This window comes from Sceloporus undulatus, chromosome 2 (genome assembly GCF_019175285.1).
Source record: "Sceloporus undulatus isolate JIND9_A2432 ecotype Alabama chromosome 2, SceUnd_v1.1, whole genome shotgun sequence".
NCBI classification, from domain to species: Eukaryota; Metazoa; Chordata; class Lepidosauria; order Squamata; family Phrynosomatidae; genus Sceloporus; species Sceloporus undulatus.
The window spans coordinates 277,333,215-277,357,584 of NC_056523.1; the positions used below are offsets into that span (position 1 = coordinate 277,333,215).

The 24,370-nt window shown below is 41.1% G+C and overlaps 1 long non-coding RNA gene across 1 annotated transcript; it reads left to right on the forward strand.

Moving 5' to 3' along the window:
* The first annotated feature begins 16,185 nt into the window (after positions 1-16,185).
* Positions 16,186-23,256, forward strand: LOC121920976. Its single transcript, XR_006101814.1, has 2 exons — positions 16,186-16,275; positions 22,962-23,256. It is a non-coding gene; the product is annotated as an uncharacterized LOC121920976 (long non-coding RNA).
* The last annotated feature ends 1,114 nt before the right edge of the window (positions 23,257-24,370 follow it).

The following is a 24,370-nucleotide window of genomic DNA, read 5'->3' on the forward strand; positions in this document are numbered from 1 at the left end:
ATATTAGAGAAGGTCTTATTTTCCTAGACATTTTTAAATATTAACCGAGGCTAGTTTTAAGTGTTTAGATCTCAAATATTTGATTTATCTAGCTCTGATGCAAAAGTGGAGGTATCCTGCAGGGCCTCCTCACAACTTATTCTGTATTCCTTAACCTGGGAGCTTTCAAAGGAAAAGGTTGGGTTAATAATAATAATAATAATAATAATAACATTTTTATTTGTATACCGCTTTTCCGTCTGATCAAAGCAGGTCCCAATACAATACAATACAGTACAGTACAAAACAGTACAATAATCAAGCAATACACTATATCAATAGTTACATCAGCAATATTACACAATTCAATAAAAGTCTCATAGCAAATACAAATCAATTTAAAAACAATCGGTTGTGGTTGGATATCCAGATCTTAATTAGGGTGCTCTATCTCTAAAGAGAATCAGAGGGGTATGCTATCTGAAAAAGATGTGTTTTCAACGCCTGCATGCTCAATTGCAAACACAGTATTTGGGACTGTCAGACATTATGGGTAAAGCAGATGACTGTTTGTGGCTTGAGGGGGTTGTTTATGAGTGAAGGGGGGCTTAACTGTTCCCTTATTCTAGAGTTCCTCTCCAGTTTTATGTCCTTGCTAAAATGTGGTAATCAAAATGAACACAGTGTTCCAGATTATGACTATCCAGTATTTATCTAGTAGTTTAACATTATGTCAGTTTAACCTTATTAGTTTAAGACTTGACTCTGTGCAAAATACTCTGAGAGAACATAACCTTCTGTAGTCACTGGAAGTGAAGAATGGGGCTGTTTTATCTTAAGTAAACTGGGAGTCAGGTATCATCAGCAGGAAGCAAAAACAAAGTGGGTAGCTTGCCAATATCCCAATGAAAATTGGGGACAAGAGTGGAAGAAGTATCAAATAGGTTTTCAGGGAGACTTTTCATGGCTGAATAGATGCGTACCCTTAGAAAGGGGTTTGGGAGCTGCTGCCACTTTGATATCTCTAGAGTTTGAAATACTTTTATGGACAGTAATTCCCACAATCCCCAAACAAGCAATGCCCCTTACCATGACAGGTAGAGAATTCTGGGATCTGAAGTCCATAAAAGTCACATTTATGAGTTCTGGGTATATTTGAATTGCAGAGTATATTTGATTAAGTTTTCTCTATCCTGTACCTTCCTAGTTCTGTGACAAAGTACAGTTCATCTTGTACAGTTACAGGATGACCAGACATCCTCCTTTTCCAGGACATGTCCTACATTTCAGCCTTCTGTCAAGGAGACATTCCAAAATGTCCTCCATTTGGAGCATGACTAAAGATGTATGATTTTATATTTCTATGAGTGTTTTTAGCTTTTATTTGGTCATGTCCTACTTTTTTGCTGAATGTCCTATATTTTGCAGGTGTTCAGGACATGTGGTCACTCTGCAACCAGCCAACATGGTCACCAGGAGTCCTTTCATACTACACAATTATAGTACTAAGATCCCACTTTACCTGCCATGGCAACATCCAACAGGGATTTGTAGTTTAGGGAGGTTCAGCCTGAGAGCATTAGTGTCTCACTAAACTAAAAAATCTAGAATTCCATAGGATATAGCCAGAGCAGTTAAAGTAAAACCACAGTGCTGTATAATTATGCCGTGTAACAGAAAAAGTGAATGCAGTGTATGCAGTGAAAAAAATACCTTCTCTATTGATCAAAAAAGCTTTGGTAATTAGTCAGTAGCTTCATCATGTTCAAGATGAATTCATCAGAATTCTTTTGAGCTCATGTTCAAGAAGGAAGAATATTAACCCACTCTCTCACCAAAGATAACATGCAGTGCTGGATATTCATCCCAGAAAATTTCATATGTTAATTCTCAAGTATATGAAGCATTTGGGTGTTTCGTGCCACAAGAGAATGGTGTAACGCCATTGGATTAGGGGTCTTTTCTGAGACCTAGGGCCCTTTGACTCAGATTCCCTTTGTTTTGCTGAACATCTGGTGTCCGCGCTCAGCCAGATACATACACACCAGCACATGCAAAATGTCTGCTCTAATAGCTCCCATTCACTTTTGCTTTGATGAAAGACCAAAGGATTGAGAAAGTAAGTGTGTGTGTGTGTGTGTGTATGTGTGTACATCCTCTGTCCAACATCTCACCTCCTGTAATTTTTTAATTAAGCTGTTGTAGCAGGGCCACAGGGGATGCCCCCAGCTCCAGGTTTCTTGGAGGGGTCCATGACGGTGAATAATTCCAAACAACCAAGAAATAATGCTGATGAACTTTTAATATAACTAATAACACAACAGTTGAGTCCCTGTTACTTCACAGGGCTTGGGTCCTCGGTTACTTCACCTGGCCCCTTAATGATTAGGGAATCCTACAGGTCCTCCTTGGTGTCGAGATCTTCCTCTTGGGCAGGCCAGTACCTTCCCTGAAGGTCAGATTGAAATGCTCCCCGTGACCAATATCCCAGCCTCAAACCTCTCTTGGACAAACTCGGCGGTGAAGAGCGGGGGTGGGAGAACTCCGCTAGGAAACCTCCTTCTCCTGGGCTCCTCACAGCTTTGGGACCTCCACTCTCTCCCTGGTAAAGAACTCCCCTCCTGGCCAAGGCCCCGGTCTTGCCAGAATGCTCTCCTTTCCCCCTATACGCGGTCGCCTCACCGTCCTCTCTTCCACTCACGCCCTCCTCCCCGTGCGCCTCGCCCTTTCCTCTTTTATCTCCTAGCCCTTTCCATTTAGGAGCCGTCTCTCTGACCATCTCTCCTTCCCCTTTCACTCTAAGGACTACTGGTCCTTGTAGTCTCCCATCAGGGCTCTCCATTCCCAGTGCTGGCGCCTCTCCTTTTCCAGAACAACCCTCCTCTGTCTTCCCAAAGTCCTTCTCCTTATCACAGCTGCCTCTCCCATCTCCATACCAGTAGTATGAATACAGGTTTGATGGCACATGACAAGATTCTTCTCTTTGGTCCAATTATTGTCCACTGTTGTTACACACAGAGAGTAGGGCAGTTGACTCACGTCAGGTTAGCACAAGTCTTGCTTGCCAAACTTGACAGAAAAATGGGTTCATCCTAGAATAATTAAGAGAATGTTGATAACCAGAACACTTGTGAAAGGCTATAATCCTTGAACTTGAATCCAAGTTCTCTTCCTACTTATACCAATTCCCAACAGAGATAACACAACTGTAATTGTTTATACTGCCTGTCTGATGCTGTCACAGCTTAGCCAACTTAGCCAACAGTTAGAACCAGACCAAGGCTGTGGGTGGCCTCTCCCCTGACTTGGATCGGTAGTAAATCTTACCCTCACTGGAGCATCTATGGAGAAAAGATAGGGTAACTCTCAAAGTGGAAAATTCAAGACAGAGTGACTAGTTAAGAAACAAGAGATCATCTCCAGAAAAAAAAAATCTGAAAGTCCCAGGTTTTATTCTTATATAAATTGATTTTATTTTGGAGTTTTATATGCCATTTTCCCCATCCCAAAGTATTCCCAGGGAACTCCCATCATTACCACGGACTTTTCATTTCCACTTCCCAGATCAGTTTAAATTAACTCAGGCTGGATACAAACCGCCATATAGTACGTATTCTATACGTACTAGGGTTAGGAAGAGGCGGTGCTTCCGCACCCCCCCCTAACCCTAGTACGTATAGAATACGTACAAGATGGCGGCACCCCTTCCACATGGGCGCCACCATCTTTACGTACTGGACGCATAGCGTCCAGACGTGTCGTGGCGCCTATGACGTCGCGAATGCGCCAGCGGCGCCTCGTGACGTCATAAAGGTGCTGCAAAAAGAAGCTCCAAAATGGAGCTTCTTTTTTGCTCCACGTGGGAGCCGCGCGGTTTGGCTGCAGCGGCTCCCGCGTGGAGCAAATGGCGCCGGCGGGAGACCGCCGCAAAGTGGAGGCCTGTATCCCGCCTCAGTATGAACCCAGTATTTCCCAAAATGAAATGTACCTCTCCATGGCTTTCTGTGTTACATTAGAATTAGCTAAGATGGCCTCCATCAAGAAACACAACAATTTTGTCCAGGACCCAGATTCAACAAAGTTCAAGTAAGGGAAAGAGGAATGCTAGTAATAAAAGAAAATGTTCCTAACACTTAACTTGTGTAATGTTACTAAAGCATGTTAACACCTTGACTATAACTCCTGAATAGTACTTATAAATGGCTCAGTAGAAATCAGTAAAGGAGCAAGAATACAAGGGAGGGGGGAGCGAGGGAAACTGGGCATATTTTAAGGAAGAGTTTGGATGTACAATGATGAATATACAAGTAAAATACAAACAAAAAGAACTGGAAAGCCTTCCAGGATTTTCCCCCCATTCTGTATAAGTCCTGAGTGATAACTGGAGCAAGAAGGGATGAGCTCTGAGCAAGACCTTAGAACTTCAAGCACAAAAACTATGAAGAGTAGTTAAGGGCCCCAGCTGAGCACTACCAACCATGTCTGTCTTAATATCAGAGCTTGGAGAAGTTATTTTGGGGATTGTACTTCCCAGAATCTCAGTCAGGGGGATTGGGGGGTTGTAGTCCCCCAAAAGTAAGTTTTCCAAGGTGTGCTTATTATTCCCTGAAGCAGGCTGGTCACTTTGCAAAACAGGTTGCTGATCTTGATAGACCTTTTTTCTGATCCAGAAGACCTTCTGATATGTATTATAATGAAAGGGGGTAATGTATTCACATCCTCTGTTTGTACTGCAAGCCTAGTCTTACCAACTGATAGAGTGAGGCAACAGCCTTAGGCAACAGATTTTGGGTGTCTTGAAAGCAAAGCAGATGAAATTATGTATACTGATGATGGTGGTGATGATTATCCTACCTCCATGGATCTTTATTCATGACTTCCATCTCAATAAAGGCATAAAGGCAAGAAATATTCCTTAATCATTTCCCCTAAATAAGCCTTATTCTTTTAAAGCTTTTCTCATAAACTGAACAGTAGATGAGAGGAAATGTATTTCAAACAGCAGTGAAAGTTCATTTCTTATTTTATACCCAGCCTGTGCTGATTACCCTGGCCTTTATGGCTTGCTTGTTATTCCACTGATATTAAGTTGTTCTTCTCATCTATAGTGCCCTCTGTAGAAATGTACTGTATCCCCCTTCTATCAGAAGCAATCTTGATAAATGCCAAGTTCACATACCAAGGGGGAACAGCAACATTCTAAGTACTTGCCTTTATCTTATAGTTCAAAGTTTGCTTGCTATTTAAAGGCGGTGTTCTATAGATATGATTGCAATGAAAAACAGGAAAGTGAATTTTCTGTAGCTTGTAAAGCATATGGAAAAGCCAGGAGAAAGACTCTATTATAAAGGATAAACATCAGTTCACAGCAGCTGCTATTTCAGCTGTTTCAAGTGAGGAACTCAGAGAAGGAAAATGATAAGTCCTTAGTATTTTCATGAATACAAAAGTACTTGTATTTGCAAGCTGTATCTACCATAGATTGTGAGTTTAACTCTGGTTGGTTTCAGCACCTGGCACACTTGGGCATGTACTCAGGCCTCCAAAGCTCTGACAAGGTTCACCACAGTTAGACCCCCTTAAAAGAAATACTGGCCTGATGCTCCAGAGTGTGTTTTGTTTAGGAACATCAAGGAAGAAAGTACAAAAGATGGGTTATAGCTGAACAACAGAGGGTTATTTAGACAGTGAAAATAATCCCAGTAGAATGTGGGTTGAATCTTTGTTGTTCGCATGTATTTCAAATGCTCCTGAATAAGGGGGGGGGGCCTGCAAAAAACACACACATTTAACCCAGGATAATCAATCTTAGGGGTTTCCCCAAATTTCCCTAAAAGATTTGTACTGTCAGCTGTGTGAATAACCGATGCAGATAGGCCCAGGATAAACCAGGATAAAACTGCATGCCTTGAACGTGTTTCGAATATATCTCCACCACTGACTCCATCTTTATTCAAGTGCTGACACATGTGAGTAACAGAACTCGCAGATGTGATTCCAATAAAAAAATAGTGTGAACAACAAAACCAGAAGGAGTGAATGAGATTAATCAGATAGTTGCGCTGAAACCAACATCTGAATACCCCCCCAAAAAAAAACAAAAATAATAACCATAGGTGATTATGTAATATAAAAGTGGGGGATAAGGACACTGAAAGCATCAAAGACTCTACACTATGGAGTATATCACACCTTCTTCTGCACCCTGATCCTGGCCCCAGCGACCCCCAGTGAGCTATCCCATCATCCCCTGCCTTTTCCTGCACCCCGATCCTGGCCCCAGGGACCCCCAGCGAGCCATCCCATCATCCCCTGCCTTCTCCTGCATCCCGATCCTGGCCCCAGTGACACCCAGTGAGCTATCCCATCATCCTCTGCATCCCGATCCTGGCCCCAGGGACCCCCAGCGAGCTATCCCATCATCCTCTGCCTTCTCCCACATACCGATCCTGGCCCCAGCGACCCCCAGCGAGCCATCCCATCATCCTCTGCCTTCTCCTGCATCCCCATCCTGGCCCCAGCAACTCCCAGCGACCTATCCCATCATCCCTTGACTGCTTCTTCACCCCATAAAGGATGACAGCTAAGGAGGGGGCAGGGAAGGAAGACAATATCCAGAGCCCCACTGAGCATGTGCAAGGGTGCCGATTCGAATCGTTGAACCCTCCGGTGTGGTAATACAATGTGCACTCACTCCGCTTTGCTTGAATCTGCATCACGTGACTTGCCTGGAATAGAACAGATTTCGCTTCCCCCTCAATTCAGAAGGGCAACAGAAAGGCAACCAGGTGTGGCAAAACATCACGTTTTAACCTTAATTTGCATTGCTAGACAGGAGTGACTCTGGATCTGGTGTGAAAAAACATCACACTTTGCATTGCTAGAACAGGAGTGACTGCAGATCTGAGCTGCAAACCCCACCACCACCACCACGTGTGATAAGGTCCTATGACTCAGTTATAAAACAAAAGGAAGAGTGTAGACAAGAAATCAGAAGAACATTTTGACTTTGAAAGGCAGCTTTCAAAGATAGATAATTAAATACCAAAATCAGAATCATCCATGCCATATTATTTCTGATTTCTATGTATGGGTGTGAAAGTTGAGCAATGAAGAAGAGAATCGGGTCATTTGAAATGTGGTGCTAGAAGAGAGGTCTATGGATAGCATGGGCTGCCAAAATGATTACTAAATGGGTTCTAGCACAAATAGTCAGAAATTTCCCTAGAAACCAAAATGACCAAACTGGGACTATCATTCTTTAGACATATCATAAGATGACACAACTCATTAGAAAAGACAATAACGTTTGGTATATAGTAAGGCAATATGAAAATAGGAAGACCCAATCATAGGTGAATAAACTCAATAAAGGAAGATAGAGACCTGAAGTTGCAGAAGTGGGCAGGACTTCTGATGACAGAGCGTCTTGGAGGTCCCTCATTCATAGGGTCAGCATAAATTGAAGCTGACTTGCACCAATTAACAACAATGGGTGCTTCAAGCAGTATGCCATGGTTGGTTTAAGCTATCATTTTAACTTTCTACCATGCCTCCAATATAGCGTTGCTATGGGGAATTGCTGAAAATGCTAATGGTGGCCCCAACGTACCAGTGCTACTCAGAGAGTTGTTGCTGTCTGCTTTCACTGCCAGGTATGACAAACTGGGTCATCCACAAAGGGAATCTGCCTGAAGACATTCAAGCTAATCCTGAGTACAGTTGAAACTACTTAAATAGAGAAGATCAAGATAAAAACCAAATATTATAATTACTTCTTGATCCATTTGGCTGTTAATTCAAATAACCATATAGTACAAATGCATATATTAAGATCCCTCATACTTTGGAAGGAAAGGTTTAAAGAACTCTATCCAGTCTGCTTCTAGAATGATGTTGCAAAATCCATATTTCAAAATGGCATTTACTATTTCTGCTGCAAGGTTTTTGGAGAGCTTCAAGGAGCATGAGCAAGCAATCTGAAAGAAGAAATGCCAATAAGTTCAACAGAGCTGTAATATTCCTAATTAAAATGTATTGTCTTAAAATAAGAAAAATGGCCATCCCAAAAAGCGGTGTCATTGTATTTTGAAGCTGCAAAAGGAATAAGGAGGTCTAAAGACAGAGAATCATAGAATCATAGAATCGTAGAGTTGGAAGAGACCACAAGGACCATTCAGTCCAACCCCCTGCCATGCAGGAAATCTCAGTCAAAGCATCCCCAACAGATGGCCATCCAGCCTCTGCTTAAAGATTTCTAAGGAAGGAGACTCCACTACACTCCGAGGAAGGAGTGTGTTCCACTGTGGAACAGCCCTAACTGTCAGGAAGTTCTTCCTAATGTTTAGGTGGAATCTCTTTTCCTGGAGCTTGCATCCATTGTTCCGCATTCTAGTCTCTGGAGCAGCAGAAAACAAACTAGCTCCCTCCTCAATATGACATCCCTCCAAGTATTTAAACAGGGCTATCGTATCACCTCTTAACCTTCTTTTCTCCAGGCTAAACATCCCCAGCTCCCTAAGTCGTTCCTCATAGGACATGGTTTCCAGTTACATAACTGACTATGTAAGAATAATTGACCATTCTTATGTGATAGTCTAGTTTTCCTGTTGAGTATCAGAACTTCTAGTTTTGGGAGTGTGGATTATTGAATTCTGGTATAATGGGTGTTATGCCTTCATCTCTACACAAAGGTACAACCTTTCTTTTAAAAATGTCAGTTCTTAACCATGCATCTAGCAAGGTTAGGGGGTGGAAGAAGGATCAGAGAGAATCTTTGGCCTGTTACAGACTGCCAAAATAAAGCTGCTTCGGGTCTCTTTGGAGGTATGCTATTTAAATGATGCATGCATCCGAAGAATCTGGAAGCTGCACCAAAGCTGCACTCCAGGGCTTAGGAATGGAGTGTGACTTTGGCGCAACCTCTGGACTCTTAGGACCCATGCATCATTTAAATAGCATACCTCCAAAGAGACCCGAAGCAGCTTTATTTTGGCAGTCTGTAACAGGCCTTCCTTCCTTCCTTCCTTTCTTTCTTTCTTTCTTTCTTTCTTTCTTTCTAGTAACATTTGGTGATTCTAAAGGCACTTTATACACCCTGGAAATGATCTTTTGTCCCCACCCTTACACTAGGTTGTGTGAGTGAAAATTCTGTGCAGCTCTCTTTGCCCCCAAAATTATAGCCTACTCCTTCCCTCCCTCTCCTTCAGGAGATTTTGACAGAGAGGGAATTGAGAATTGTTTGGAAACGTAGCAACTTTTTGTTTGAGATGGCGATGGTTATTTTGGCTCTGAGAACGGTGAAGAGTAGTTGTTATTTTAATTTAATTGGCATCCCACTGCTGTTTCATACAGTATATTTTTACAGTTTATTTTTATTCTTTGGTTAAACAAGAAAATTGATTAAAGACAAAACACAAGCCTATCTTGTGACTAAGGTAGAAGGCCGAAAACTACACCATGGCATTGATGAGCCAGCAAAAAGAAGTTCAGAACAACCAAATATTATAATCATCTAAAAATGTGACTGTATTTAATTTTTTCCCCTTCAAATACACTTTTTAGAAACAGTTTTTTACATGGGAGCAAAATTCCTAGATATGATTAAAGCAAGGCAAGCAAAATGAGAAAGATACTTACACAAATTCAGCTTGTCTAAAGTGAAATGTCACTCTACAATATATTTTATTCATAAATAGAATATATTCACATGGCCCAATGGCCTTGAAAATAACAAAACCTTTTGTTAATGAGAATTTTAAAAATAAACTGGGATTCTCTCCACTTTGAAATATGTTAGTGAGAGATATGTGAGTCAAACAGCTATATCAGATCATGCAAAATTTTAAATAAAAATATCCAGAATAAATAGGTTTCAACTTCATTTTATTTTACTTCTTTTTACATTCAGCATGGCTCAGCTGGGTGGCACAATAAGTCAGAAGAATAAAATGAAAAGTGGTAGATTCATAGAGTAAGCCTACTAGAATTACCTATAGCTTCTTAGATGCTTCTGTAACTTTATTGCTTTGCAGACCATAATGACTGAAATAATGTCTTCATCTCTTCATATAATTACAATAATATGTATGCAGAGCTTTTAATCTTCAAAGTATTTCATATACTTAATTGAAAAGGAGTGATCCAGTGTCTAGCCTGGTGATAAAAACTAAAAACGTATGCCAATTAAAGCTGTCAAACAAAAATGTGGTCTTTAACCAAATGAAAAACAAAAGAAACTTCCTAGGACTATTCAATTACATTTCCTGGTTTCCATTTTTAAAAACCTGAAAGTACTAATTTCTGTAGCTTCTCCAATCTAAAAAAAAACATTTTTCTCCACCTCCAACATTCAAAGAATGAAGCAATCAGAAATCAGTAGGCACATGCATTGCTACCATGGTTCAGACATTTGGAAGTGCTGTTACATGAGAAAATCCTGCATGTAGCTAGACATGGTTTCCTGACACATAGGAAACCCAGTTGGGAACAATAACAGTGGCAAGAATTTTGCTCAATTTTTGCCTTAACAGCACTTCTTGATGTCTGAAATTATATTGTGCAGAGATAATTATACTGTGCAGAGATACCTGTGGGTTATTCTATATGAAAATCATGGGGTTTGCATGCGTGCGCACACACACACACATACAAAACCTGGCTGTCATTCTGTTGGTAAATTACAATGGTGTTAAGTTGGATTTATGCCATCAACTCAGTTTTTTATTTGTTGCAGAAGTCAGAATTCGTGGCCGACCAAACAATGAGCATACCCCCATCCAAACTCACCTTTTCTCATCTGCTGGACTCTGGACCTGGGGCTAGTCTACATGATTAAAATAGTTCTCACTCCAGTCCCATAGAATGCAATCTGGCCACATGCGATTTTCAGGAGTTTGGGCTTTTTGTGAATGGGAGGGCCGTGACTTCTTAAATTCCACAGAAAAAGGTTTTGTGGTTTTTACTGGTGTACTTGTGGAAATCTGTGAGAAAATCCACAGCAATGCACATAATACTTTCATGTGTAGACTAGCCCCTGGCCACTTCCTGATCAGGGGAAAGTGGGTGGAAGGGACGAACAGTAGACAAACATCCATCTATTACCTGCAGCTGAGCCAAAGCAGTTACATAATCTACAGGAGTGGTTTCCAACCTTTTGTATGCCCCACACTCCTAGCAAATGTTTGGTTAGTATTCACACCCCCTACAAAAGTAATATCACATTTGAAGATGAAGAAGTCTAGTTTCTAATTCTTGAACCACAAATTAAATCATATGCAATACTGAGGGTGAACAGACTGATCTAAAAAAAAAAAAAGCTTTTAACTCTGTGCATAAAATGCATACCTAATTTGACCAATTAGATTATAATTTATTCAGGAAAAAATTAAATACAGTAAATACTTGTGTCTCATCACTCAAGGATGTAAGCCACTCTTTGTCACACTCCATGAAATTCCATCTTTCATCCCTTAGGACACCCCAGGTTGGGACCCCCTAATCTACAGGAACATCCAAAGGACCTCTGAGGGTCACTGCAGATCCTGTCACCGTGTGCCCAGCTACATAAAAATAGCTGTAAGTATGTTTACTGCTCCTCCATTCTTCACAGACCATGAAATAACCAGGTTCAGGAAGTCACAGCTGAAGAAGGGTGGATTAGGTGCTGGATAGGCGTGTATTGTAGCTACATCTCCCGATAAAGGTCACAGTCACTGCTTCCAGATAACCTGGGGTGTGCAAAAGTGATGGGGGTTGGGGGGGTTGGGTGAAGCCCACTAATTTTGCACAAAAACCCATGTGGAATTTCAGAAAACATTGTTAGTATAAAAATAGAGTAGTAAAGCACTGTGCAATTGATTGGCACCCAAGTAGCATCTGGGAAGATAGAGCTAAGTCCAGCAGTGGCACTTCTGTTCTACAATGGGAGGAACAAGTGGACAGAGAGAATAACCTCTGCCACCTCCTGTAAGCACACTGGCAGAGACTGACACTCCCTCAGTACAGTAAAGGATCTCAGTCTTTCTTTATGAGAAGGATTCTCAATAAGGGAAGAACTCTGATATCTACAAACTAGACACATATCAGCCCTTATCTCTTTTCTTATATGAAATAAGCAAAGAACAGTGAACTGATCTCCGGAACTGAAATCAGCAAGAGTTTCAGTAAAGCTATCAATGTATAAGACCTAGCGATAACAAATAGCCAATACAATTCAAAATAAAACCCACCCATCTGTGATCTGGGGAGTACAGATTCTACCATGTATATTATTGTCTGAACTGTTTGTGTTACGTCCATGCCATGTTTTGCATCTTAAGCCTTCTTATTGTGACTAAGAATATGAATTCAAAATTGTGGGTTGTGCAGGATTTTTCATTTCACGTGTACAATGCAATTATTAGAAAGAAGGGAGGGAGGGACAGAGGGGTGTAACACTTTCATTATACAGTACTATTAAGTGGGTGGATACTATGTGGCCCTCTTCATGTTATCTGACTATATCTCCCATTATCCTCTTATCACTGACTATGCTACTAGGGCTGATAGGATCTGTCCAAAACATTGAACAGATCACATGTTGCCCACCGCTCCTATAAAGTGTTTTTTGTCACATTGTACCACATCAGTTATTTTATTGGCATCTCATTTTCATATACAGTACCGACACTCAGTTTCCTATTCCTAATTTTCGTTCCTTACTCTGTTTACATCTCATTGCTACATTAATCCAATAAATGAAAATACCCTAAGATTATATTTTAGTCTTGGGGAATGTATGTGAAGTGTGGCCTGGATATTAGGCTACATGACTATGCTAGCAGTGCCCTGTAGCAGTGTAATCTGAAAAGGCTTTGAGTTATAAAATTACTGTGCTCCAACCTTCAGATAATTGCAAGCTATATAAATGAAAGACATCTGCTGTCCCAGCCTCCCCACTCCCAGTTTTTTTTGCTGTGAATTTTCCCTCAGGGAACATTATTGGACTGCATAATAATTAGTTTATGTATGAAAAAGGAAAGTGAAAGACTGTAATTTTCTTTCTAAAACACAATAAAAATAAAATTTAGCAATGGGAAGGGGAAAAGCTGGCATTTGTATTTGCAAGATGTGTCCACAGCAGCAAGGCAGATTCCTCCAACTCTGTCTCAGCACTTGACTTCAGTTGCAATGGGTCCTGCTCTTAGAACAGTGTCCCAAGAAAAGTGCGGCCCACCAAAAGACATTGGACTACAACTCCCAGCAACCCTAGACACCATAGATAATGACTGGGATTGCTGGGAGTTGCAGTTATGCCACAGTTGGATGGCTCCACAAGCCCACACCCATAGATGAAACTGAGACAGAATGAGAGTTTGCTCAGTGCCACCCCTGTTGCTGCTTTCAGAGTCATTTTCAGAATTAATGAGTGACTGGATCTACTTACATAAATGAGGATACTAGGTTATCTACAGTGTTGTCCTTCAGCAAGCAGAATTATTATTTTAAAACAAGACTGGTGGTTCAAATTCTACCTCCATTGCCAAAAAACAATATGAAAACCTCTGGATGTTCTGAGGATGAGCAGGAGTTGCAGGAGAAGATGACATGGGCGTTCCATGAGTTGAAGCCCACTCACATAATGTTGGATTCAGCCCATTTTCTTAAAATACATTTATCTTTGTATGTATATTTATGCACCTTCAAAACACCTGTCCCCCTATCATGACTCCATGAATCCCATATAGTTTTCTTAGGCAAGGAATACTCACAGGAGGTGGTTTTGCCAGTTCCTTCCTCTGACATATAGCCTACAGCACCTGATATTTCTTGGTGTCTCCCACTGAAGTACTAGCCAGGGCTGACCCTGCTTAGCTTCTAAGATCAGATGGGATTGGATGGTTTTAGGGTATTCAGGCCAAAATTTATCTTTAGCAGTATATAATTCTTCTCCATCAAATTTTAATATTTTTCGTATAACATCCATGGTTGTATTATTATTATTATTATTATTATTAGGAAATATTTTATTCTATTATTCATATTAAAATGCCTCAGTACATAACTCCCCACTTTCAATCCATTTAAAGACATTCAATTGTTTAAATTCACTGCAGAACAGTTAGTAAGGAAAACCACATCATCAACTTTAAACATTCATTTGAATTCAATCACTTGATGCTGTGAGGTCTCTTTCACAGTAGAAAATGATAGCATTTTGATACCACTTTAACTGCTATAACTGCTTCCTCTGGGATCCTGGGATTTGTACTCAGGTGAGGCAGGAGGGCTGCCTGACAGAAAACTTAAATATCTCACAAAACTATGGATCTCAGGATTTGTATCCCAAGAGAGTTATTATTTGGGCAGTAGTCAATTACTTATGTAGCAGTTGTCAATTATTTTCTTACTTCAGAAGAAAAGAAGGAAACTTGGCTTAGAAGACCAGCTTGGCCAACAGTTAGGATTTCTGGTGAGCTGAAGTTCAAAGTTTCACAACCACTGGCATATATTATTGGAGAACTGAACATCCTTCTGTATGGAGGAACCAGGAAGTTTGGCAGAGAAATAGCTCCACAATGGAGTAGGGTGAAGGGTTCTTGGATGGAACTTTCAAACTGAAAATACTATAGATACTATTTATGGAAGGTAATGAGTTGGTCTGCTTTTTATTGAAGGTAATACTTTTTGTTCTTATTTATGGAAACTAATTAATTGTCCTTTATGTTTCATGATTGTTGGTGATGCTGTGGCTTTGCTGCCAAAATTCAGCAGCATACCATGGCAGTGAGAAAAAGTAGATAGTTTAACACATTTTAATGGGACATGAGAGGCTCAGTTTCTACTCCTGACCTTATGTGGTTTTCATAGGGGAGCTCAGCATCACAGTCACCTCCCGCAGCACATCTAGTCCACCATCTGAATGAGAATAGACACTGGTGAACCATCAAACCATATCATATAGATATCATATAGAACCAATTCTCCCCCCCCCCCCATAAGTACAAACTCAGCCTCCTTTCCCACTCCCATTTAGGTTCTCTGAAAGCCAATCAGTCCTTCCGTAAAGGATTCCTTGTGTTGACAAAGTAGTTGTCAAACAATTAGTATTGTGTAATGGTGAAGGCATGATGAGTCATGATATGGGAAATCCAGGTTGAATGTCAGGAGCTCAGCTATGAACCCTGGGGATACAGGGATGCCGCTGCTGTGTTAAGCCAAGTTACTCTATGTGAAGGTTTTCTCTCCCAGCCACAACTTCCATGAGATTAACAATGTTGGCCTACTTTATAGCACTGTCATTCAAATTGCTGAGCTGAGACACATTCAGGCCCGAGGACGAAATGCTGTATTAATTTTGAGTAGAACGTAAGATCCGGTAAAGGAATTATGTGGAGCATAAAGTTATGCCAGCATACCTATGCTATGGGTGTTTTACACTGGTGATATACCGAGAGATTATACAAGTCGTGTCATGTTGAAGTACAGAAGTCGATAGATCCTCTGTCAAAGTGCACTAGAGAATGCATTTAAAACAGTGCCTTAAAAAAGCACAAGCACTTGCACAGTGGTGGAACTGCGCAATCATAATCAAATTATCATACCCTCCAATTTGGCAGGGACAGTCCTGAATAATCCTTTGATGTCCCATTTTGTCATCTGCTTAGAAAATGCCCCAGCTCCTTTCCTCCTCTACCTTTCCCCCTATATCCTCTCCTTACTTCAACTGCTGCAAACTGAGTTCAAAGTGCAAAAGTGTCACCTGGATCCCATTTTGGGAGAAAGGCAGGATATAAGTGCAATAAATAAATAAATTGGATGGATGGATGGGCAGATAGATAGAGCTTGCACTAAACTAATTCTGCATAGGAGAGAGAAAAGGAGGGGGGAAGGACACAATCTTGCCCTTCCCAGTAGATTCATGCAAAAGCAAAATGTGACAGCCTCTTCTAGCTTATATGTTTTCCATCTTAATCTCGGTCTAATGTTGCTTGCTACTTTTGTCCTGTTTTTCCTCTCTGAAATGTTGGAAAATATAGGGTAGGATCCTTGTACAATGTCCTCATAGATGCACCTACTGGGTATTTATGCCAGCATATGTTATTCACAGAATTCTAGTCTTTATCTGTTCCCTCCACTGTCTGGTGGTCACTACCAGGCAGGAGTGCCTCAAAGATAGTCTTCTCCCTGAGGCAGAGCAGTAAATACTGTTCCCCCACTCAATACCCAAAGTAAGCCAGACAAATTATTTTGGCACATGAGAAAAAAAACCTCTTGCAGACTTCTGCCTTTCCTGGGAGTAAAAATACAATACTAGTAAGTAACTAACAATTCCCCACCCTTTCATGACAGCTACAGTCTTCTGTCTAAGACTACTATCTACTTAATAGTAGGGCCATATCTGCTGTCTGAGTTATACAGTATTGTCTTTAAGTTATGTGGCAGAAATTTAACCAAAGGAAATAGTAAGTGCTGTAATGCACCTCCTCCAAGTTTAACAGATGTAGCTTTGGGGTGGGGATGAGGGTTGGCCAGAATGTCAAGGCCTTCTATATTTCACAAATGTTTCACAATGGCATGATAATTTTCTTGGTGGTAAAACATTTTGTTACATTCTGCCAAATTCTTTCAGGCTTCAGCTTTGTGAAGACCTTAATTAATTGAGAATTATCTCCTTGGGTTTATTACATTTTCACAAATGTTTTTGTACTGGAAGAGCTACTATAGAGAAGTATAATCTGGGGGGGGGGTGTTACTTAGGCAAATATCCATAGGATTAGATATGAAGGGTAAAATCCTGCCTGTGTGCTATGTGCATTTTGGCAAAAATGCAGCCTGGAAGGGGAACAATGCGGTATCATCATTGTACCTAGTACAGTGCTCCTTTGCCTTATGCGGGGGATCTGTCCCAGACTCCCTCCTGTGTAAGGCAAATACCACGAATGCTTGAGCCCCATTGAAAATAATGGGGCTTGTGCATGTGTTGTGGTGTGGTGTGCACGGTATTGCCGGTTCCATCACACAGCTATCAGCACAAGCTGAAAGCCACCTATAGCACGCCTGCGTATGACATGGGCGCACTATATCATCCCAAAATTCTTAAAAAGAGCTGCCATGTCACCTTCTCATTGAACAAGGTGCATTTCAATAGCATAATGCCAGTCTACACTAGAGAAATAATCCAGTTTGAGACCACTTTAACTGTCCAGGCTCAATGCTAGGGAATTCTGAGAACTGTTGTTTTGTGAAACATTTAACCTTCTTTGTCAGACAGCACTAGTGCCAAAATAAACTACAATTCTCAGGATTCCCTAGCACTGAACCAGGGCAGTTAAAGCACTCTGAAACTGGATTATTTCTCCAGTGTGTTTTGGACCATAGTTAATAAACAATGCACAACGAAGAGACTGGTACTAGTATACTCATTTCCACACAAATTGGTAGGTTCAGGTTAAACCACCCCTTTTACATTTTATCTTTTACATATTCCATAACAATTTACATTTCCTTTAGGTAAATTATCTTGGGTCATAGGATTTTTAAAAAGCCATAAGGGAAGCTAACAGTATTATAAATAAAATAATAATAAAAATTTTATTTGTATACCGCCCTTCCTGTGATCAGGGCGGTTCACAACAAATCAAAACAATACAATACATCAACATAGCAACTCAAAATAACAACAGTACAAATACAATAAAACTGTTAAAACCAATATTAAAACCCCGTCAACTAGCCATCACTGCTGTCAGAGGGGGGAAGACTAGCTGGAGCTTGTGTCGGGGAATGCTAGTCGGAACAGGAAGGTTTTTAATTCCTTCCTGAACTGGGCCAGGGAAGTGGCCGAGCGGAGCTCTATGGGCAGCGTATTCCAGAGGGTCGGGGCGAAGATGGAATATGACCTCCTTACTGTGGAGGCTAATCTAGCCCCCGGGACCCTCAGTAGTTGCTGCCCAGATGTTCTGAGGGTGCGGGGCTGAATATATGGGGAGAGGCGGTCCTCCAGGTATCCTGGGCCCAAGCCATGTAGGGCTTTATAGGTTATAACCAACACCTTGTATTGCGCCCAGAAGCGAATGGGCAGCCAATGCAGATCTTTAAGTACAGGTGTAATATGACTGGCCCTGGAAGTACCAGTGACCAGTCTGGCTGCCATATTCTGTACCATCTGTAGCTTCCGGGTATGGTACAAGGGTTGCCCCATGTAGAGCGCATTGCAGAAATCCAGTCGAGAGGTTACCAGAGCATGTACTACAAAATTATATATTTTTTCAATGTGGAGCTAAAACCTAACGAAAAGGGAGAGAAGGAGGGCAAATTCCTTGGCAATTAGAAAATGTGTGGATTAGTTTGAACTTCAAGCTTGAATCATAATGATAGTCCCAACTAAAGTAGATCCAATGAGTTAATAAGATTTACTTAAGTATTGACTCACTATGAAATAATTCAGCAGCTGAGAGAACTAGAGTGGTGTAGTGGTCTGAGTACAAGACAAGGACTCTTGGAAATACAGCGGTCAAAGCCCTGCTTGGCCATGGAAATCCACTGGGTGATCTTAGGCAAGCCACACTGTCTCAGCTTCCAAGGAAGGCAATGACAAACCCTCTCTGAATAAGTCGTGCCAAAAAGAGTTGCCTTGTGGTCACCATCCATTAGATATTACAACAACAACAACAACAACAACAACAACTCTAGTTGAGACTAACCAACAGAATTACTGTAGATGGACATTGAGACCTAAGACTTCATTAATGATCTGCCATCATCCAAAGCTATCCAAAAAAACTCATGTAATGATTTCTGAGAATCCTGCACAGCACAAGAGGAACTAGACCCCTTTTTGTGTGCATATTGTGTGATACTGCTCCATTCAAGACACATCCAAACTGCAATGGATTAACTGTCATTAAAGAGGCAATACTACAGATAAGAGATGCAACATCAGCTTCCTTCTCAGTGAATCTTGATCCACTCTGGATGGTCAAAGGGTTAAAAGATATGGTCAGCTTTCATCTCAACAAGTTCTGACACAATCACCAAGAATCTAGTATCTTGAACACCTTTCATACCTATCTCACATTTACATACAGAACTAAAACTACTTTTTGTCATATTCTCGGTTCCCCCCCCCATGCTGAGATCAGAGATATAATATCCCTTTGTACAAACAAATGGGCATATGGAATTGTTCCCTTCATTGTTAGGAGTACTATATGGTCCAGAGCTTGAAAAAGTGACAGCAACCATACTGGAGGATTCTGGGAGTTGTAATCCAGGTTGTACAAAAGTTGCAATTTACATTATTACAATTTATGACATTTACATATTTTCCAGAAATAAAAATTAATGAAAATCTCTCTCCCACAATGCATAGCCTGTGGTGCAGTGGTTAAATGTCAGTACTGCAGCCAAAACATTGCAAGTTCGATCCTGCAGGGCTACAGGTTGACTCAGCCTTCCATCCTTTCATAGATCAGTAGAATGAGTACCCAGCTGGTTGGGGGCAATTGGCTAAGATATAGTAAATCACTTAGAGAGTGCTTAACGCTATAAAGCAGTATAGAAATGTAAGTGGTATTGCTATGGTCTCCTAGCATGCCTGTGCAGTTGGGTGAGAGAACAAAGATGTTTGGAGTTTTGACTTGGAGCTTTGAATGGTAAGAAAAATTCACTGGACTGGGTTTCTTTTATATGTCTAAGATGGTGGAGAAGGAGAAAGGAACTGTAGTTTTGGCACTGCTGGAAGGAAGGGTTTCCCTCGCCTGCTACGGTTGGGAATCAGGGAGATGAAGATACTAGCATTTTAGAGTTTTGGTGGACGGGATTTTCTTGCTTGCTTTTAATGGGAGTGAGCAACTGGAGTCTTGTTGTCTGGAAGGGAGGTGTTTCTCTAGTTTGAAAAAGGTAAGCTCTGGTGTTTTGTGCTTTAAACCTCTTTGAAATTGGTTGTGGGCTAAGATAAATCACTAACTTTGTTACTATTTCAGCTTCATTTGAATACATCTCATTGTTTTCCAGTCATTTGATATGGAATTACCTCTTCTCATTTATGTCAGTCTCAATTTACAACATGAGTCCAGGAACACAACCCCAATGTAAATTAACACTCACCTGACAATTATTTTTAATGGATCTCCGTATGTTCATACACATTTATCAGACTTCAAGCTGATAAATGGGGACACCCTTATGCAGACAACTGTATATGACCAAATCTAAGACAAATATGTCAAAATGAATGTGATGAAGTGAATAATCAAATCAAAAGAACCACAAGAGTTCATCCTCAGGTTGTAACTGTAATATAGGTTATTTATATTCAGAAGGCTGGGAAGCTTAAGGATGAAACGTGTCATCTTGTTTCAATTTTCTATAGCACTGTTGTATGAAGTGCACTTCATTCATACACAGCCAGACTTGGAAAGCTAGTCAGTGACATAGCAGAAGCAGAAATGACAAAACAATTATTCTCTCTCTCTCTCTCTCTCTCTCTCTCTCTCTCTCTCTCCATGAGGGTAGTGGGTTCTAAATAAAGCATGGAAACTAACTTTTAGGATTACAGTGTCCAGACTCCTCCAGGCAGGATGCCCACTGGCTATGCCACTGTTTCCTGTTCAGGTGCCCTCTAGATGTTCTGAACAAAATTCTCACCATCCCCAGCCAGCACAGTCATTTCTGGAGAGCACCAGGTTGGAGAAGGTTGCTCTGGGCAATGCCATCTCCTTCATCTACCAAAAAAAATAAAAATAAAAATCTGCTTATTGACAGGGTTTCTGACTAGTTGAACAACAGCGATTAAAAACTGGTTGAGCCAGCTCCTTCCTTCCCTTAGCACGGTTGGAACGAGAATGCTTTCTGCTGACAGATACAAACTGTACATTGTGAGTTCAAAAAAAACAGTGGGGGGAATAACTTGCTCTGGGATCCTTTTGTTACAAATGCTTACAGATCAGTAGAATCGAATGACTGAGTTGTTTGTTATTCTCCCTTTTCTACTGATGACTCACATCTCACCAAGACAGGTTGATGAGACAATTAGGCTGCATGTAAACTACGTTGCATTGTTGTCCCCTCCTTTTCTTTCTTTCTATTGCTTTATAAAGAAAAACTATGGAAACATTTCTTATTGGAAAGAAAACAGTCAGTTGGAAGACATGCACTATTCAGCTGTTAGGATGTGTTCTAACTTTAGGCATCTTAATTTACTTCTGTCCAACAGGGCCAATTATAATAAACATCATGTATTAAATGTAGATGTACAACAAAAGTTAACAATTGGGCACATTTTTACTAAAGAGGAAACTGTGGTGAACTGAGTTGTGTACTGATGAATTGCGTTGCACTAAGTGACCAGGAAGCTAATAAGAAAAGAAACCTTTCTTCACCATCCAAACTGTTACTATTGTTTAGACAACCATATCATGAAGGGAGGAATGGAAAACAAGATAGGCAAGCTAGCCATAATTAAATTACCTCCTACAAAGGGAAAATGCCTCTTCAGCTTTAGAACTGTTTGTATCCATTAAGTAAAACACACGTGGACATTTTGATGCGCATGAGGGTGGGAGGCAGCTGTGTTTTGGATTTACAGCTTTGGGTGTGGAGGCTTCCAATCCTATTGCTTGGGATGATGCTTCAGGCAAACCAGGTGAGATACCAGCACAAAGCAACAGAGCAGTTTGTGTGTGTGTGTTGTTGTTTTGCTGCTGCTGTTTTAAGACTGAGATCTCAGACGCCAACACAGGCAAATAAAATGGGTGGTTGATTGTCCTGATACCTTAAATAAGATGATACTGGATTTTCAGCAGAGATTTATGTAAGATTATTGTAAGGCAGTGGAGAACTGAAAACAAAGACATCTGTTCAGTCCCTTATTTCCATTCTTCTTAGAAATGTGGATGAGCTACTGGTTACAGTTTAGCATGATTTTTTCCCCACAAAGACTACAAGGTTGTATCCACTAAAAATAATGTTTCTCTTTTCTATGCAAAGATTTCAAATCTAACAATAGGTTTTTAAAAATACTTATCTTTTCATCATTGACTCATGATTGATGATCATTTACTTTGTGGCAGAAATGTTTTAAGTTGGTCACCAGATCCTGATCATTCTGTCCAGAGAGAAAGGAAATCTAGGAGCTCTGCTTTATTTCATCTCTGCACCAAAGTAATTTTGTACTCACTTATGGTGTCCCTTGTCTTATGGGGTATTGAATGAACCTCTGTGGTGTTGTATCCCTGATTTACATAAGCCCTATCATGGGTTTGTTCAGACGGGGATTTACTATTGCCTTCTTCTGGTGTGAGAAAGTGTGGCTTGCCTAAGGTCATCCAGTGGGTTTCCATGGCTGAGCAGAGATTCAAACCCTGGTCACCTGGAGTCCTAGTCCATCACTTTAAAAACCCGATAATGATAAATGACACATATCCTGGTACTTTCCCATATAAAGCAAGGGGAGAGAGCATGTGGCCCTGCACCTGTTCTTGAAATGGACCCCCCCCCATCAGCCTTAAACAGATCCAAAAGTGAGGCATGATGGAAGCTGCAGTCCAACAACAACTGAAGAGCCACATATTGCCCTCCTGTGATTTAAAGTTCCCTTTCTTCTTAGCTGGTGGGGTGGAGGTGAGGCTGCAGTTTGGAGGTGAGTAACTGTGACCCTCCAAATGTTTTTGGTCTAGAGTTCCCAACAGCCAGCATAGCCATTGGTAAGGGATGATAAGAGTTGTATACAGTGGTGTAGTAAAATGGTGTCCCTTATATAAAATTGGCAAAATCAAAGGTTAGCTTTTTGGAATTTTTTTTGTATGTGTGAGTATTTTCATACTGTGATTGGTTGAATCTGTGGATGTAGAATCCATGGACATGAAGAGCCAACTGTATCTTTTTGACAATGAAGCATGGCAGAATTGCAGAGAAATAATTGGGGACAATGACATTAATAATAAACTTTTTCCCCCAAATGAAACTTTTAAAAAAACATCCTCATATCCTAATTTCAGCAAAAGAAATCACACACTGAGGGAGAAGAGAAGAGAAGGCTGTGTGTACATGCAGCAACCAGTATTTCCATGAGGATGGGCGATGTTTGCCCACAAAGCACAGAAGAAGGAAAATGAAGACTGACACACCTTTCTCTTCTTGTCCCTGACAAGCTGTTCCAGTTGGAAGTAGGAACAAGAAAAAGGGGAGGTGGTGCTCCTAGGATGTGGTTCATCACAAGGGTGTGGATGCAAATCCATCCCCTATAAAAATCCACCACGCAGACATGCCCTAATAAAGGAGAACTTAATTACATTTCATTCTTGCTTGCTTCAAGCATTTGGTCACTCCAATGTCAAAGGATGAATAGAATGGTTAAGTACACATAATATGTATCACACATTCCTAAACTTTCATTCTTTTTCTCAAATTACAGGTTGTGACTCAGAACCTGAAAGCCAAAGTTGTTTGCGCTGTGACAAGTACTCTGCCAAATGAAAAGCTAGAGTAAGGGCCATAGCCATTCACTTTCATACTTTTCTGTTTCAACCTGCGAAGGGTGTGGGTGCAAAAACAAAGCCCTGATGAGTTAGAACTTAATCATCATCCTATACAACTGATACAAACTCAGTAGCATATTCCTTGAAACCACAATTGCACACGATCAACCCACTGCTGAAACTGTGAACTGAATATTGAGTTTCACCTCAGAAAATTTATTCATGCTAGTCAAACTTGATGGTTTCATTAAGAGGGACCAGCAGTGCAGTGAAAGAGGATTGAAGAAGCCTAGATCTGGGACTTCTTTTCAACAACTCTGTTATCTGCTAGAGCAGCAGGGTAACTGGCAGAGCCCACTTGCCCTGGCAGGTGAGGTGATAAGGAGGCATTCAATTTTATTATTGTTTGTTGCCAGTAGTCAGGAAATGATTTTAAAAAGAAGAACCTGGATATGTCTTGCGCGGCCTGCAGCCACTACATTGAAGCATGGATTGATGCCAGGGCAGTCACAGCGGCAGCCCAAAGGCCCCAATCCAGTGCTTTTCAGGACCAGTGAGAAGCGGCAAAATGCTGCTTCTCCCTGGTCCCAAAAAGGGGTGTCCCTGGAGTTTCATGCCCCAGGACACCCCAGGAACCACAGCCAGGAGAGAAAGGGGCCACTTGGCCCCTTTCCCCCAGCATCATTCCTGCAACCATTTGGTGGCTGTGGAATGAGGCATTCCCCCAGAAGGAGCTCCATTTCTGAGCTCCTTCCAGCTCCGTGCCTAGGCCACCATAAGCAGCCTGGGACGGTGCAAGGGCATCATATGCACACCGCTCCATTTGGAGGCAGTGTGCATGTCACGTAATCATGGCGGCCCCCATGTGGATGGGAGGCCACCATGATTGCGCCCTCATCAGGTGCTAGGGTTAGGCTTCATGTGGGCGG